We start from the raw sequence: 2,055 nt of genomic DNA on the forward strand, positions 1-2,055 counted from the left end.
TTCTACTGGGCTGGTCAGCTTTCCAGGGCAGGGGCTCCAACAAGCCAGTGCTGCACTTCTGCTCAGGTCCTTCCCTTCGGCACCAACCCCAGCCTCTGTTCTCGCTGTCCCTGGGCCACCCAATCTGGTCTCTGGCTCCGCAAACAGCTCATGAGCTGTCCTGTGCTTGGGTGGTCTGTGCTGTCTCTGCGTACAGGCCCTTTACTCGGCCCCAGAGCCGCTCTGGTGGGGGCGACTTGGACACGGGGCTGGGACACAACCTCTGTCTTTACAGCCCACAAAGGTGATGCCTCCTGGTGAAGTCCAAACAGGCTAACTCTCAGACAGGGCCGGTGCTGGGAACACGCCTGCAGCCCAGGGGGGACCGCACGGACCAGGAGAGAAACCCAACCAGGACCCCAGGCAGGACTTCAGTAATCACTCAACACTCAGCTGGGACTGGGCACCAGACGTGCCCCCTCCCCAAAGCTGCAATAAGTCTCCTGTGATCTGTCATGAGCAGAGGTCTCAAGTTAAGGCAATTTTCGTGTCTGGGGCCACGTCTGTGAGTCTGCATGGTGCATCCTGGTAAGCCTCCTCCCTCCCAGCTGCTACGTTAGACACTCCCAAATCCACGGCAGGCATCGGACATGAAGGCCCCAAGCCTGGAGGCCTTGGAGGCCAGATGCGCCCCGGGCTCACTCGTCCTGAGCCAAAGGCCAGAGGAGCAAGCTACAGGGAAAGCTTGAGAGCAATCCTCCATTGCCGTGAATCGTGCGTGAGGCAGAGAGCCTCCCGTTGGGAAGCATTTGTGGAGCTGCCTCCAATGCAAGGGACAGGACTTCTCTCTCACTACCGTGAGCCATCCAAGGCCATGAAGAAGGGGATCTGCTCCCCACCTTCATGGCACTTTCCCTGCCCAGGACCTGAGCCCTTTGCAGTAGGGTGACCCTGTCCATCACGCGGTCCCCTACCTACCTGGTCCGGGGGGAAGATTGCCTCCTCCTGAGTCGCCACGTGCCCGTTGCTCACGGGTCACGCGAGACCCATGGCAGTCGGTCCAAGGTAACCCCTTGTTCTGCATGAACCGGTTTCCCCAGGGTTTGGGGAAGATGATGGGAGGATACGCGCTCTTCTGACAGCGCTGGCACAGACACATACCTCATCCCACGGGCTCCATCTCGCTTGTCTTTCTGGCTTCCCCTCCCACACCTTCCTTGCTATCAGCTCGAGCTATGTGGGGGAAGGATGGCGGGTGGAGCTGGAAGGGGTTAGATGCGGATCCCTGCGGTGTATGAGCCAGATGTCAAGGTGACATCAAGGTCACAGTGGAGGTATTCGAAGCCCGGCGCTTCTCATGCTAGGTTATTGTGTTAGCGTTCGTGGCTGATGACGGGAATCCTGGATTGCCGGCCAGCCTCTGCCCCCAACCTGGAGCGTAACCTTGGATGAGTCACGCGGGGCAAATTTTTCCAAGCAGGTGCTGGGCCACTACGAGAGCTGTCTGCTTTCCAGCTCTCACGGGTTGCAGGCAGGCGGAACTGAGATACTCGGATACCGAGCCCGCTGCCTGACCTCAGGGCAAGCGTTTTTTCCTTTATCTCCCTGCGCCCTTCTGCAAAATGCAGGCTGTCGCCCTGACCCCAGCATGCCGGGGACTGGGAGGGGGGAATTTGGCCTGGTTTGTAAAGCTCTTGGGTTATTATTTTGACACCCGTCCCTTTTATCTTCAGTCTGATTCAAGTTACTGGCTCCTGCTGCTCTGGTGCCTTTGGAGGGAAGCAATGGTGAGAAAAACAGCCCCTTGCAGGCTCTTGGATGCCCTCGAGGATGGTGATGGTGGAGGCCCTGGGAATACAGACACAGACAGAGGACTGGTCTCACTTCTGTCCGCGGCTGGGACCGGGATGTGAGCAAACAGGCGGCTCCTGATGGCTTTGCAGCGAGGCAGACAGCAAATGGGGGGGAATCGCCTGCCTTCTTGGATGTGTATCTAGCTGGGGTAATGTAGGCCCAGCACTCTTTCCTGCTTATGCAGGGGGTCGGACTCGATGATCTATTGAGGTCCCTTCCGAC

This window comes from Crocodylus porosus, unplaced genomic scaffold (genome assembly GCF_001723895.1).
Source record: "Crocodylus porosus isolate Cpor-Errol unplaced genomic scaffold, CroPor_comp1, whole genome shotgun sequence".
Taxonomy (NCBI): Eukaryota; Metazoa; Chordata; order Crocodylia; family Crocodylidae; genus Crocodylus; species Crocodylus porosus.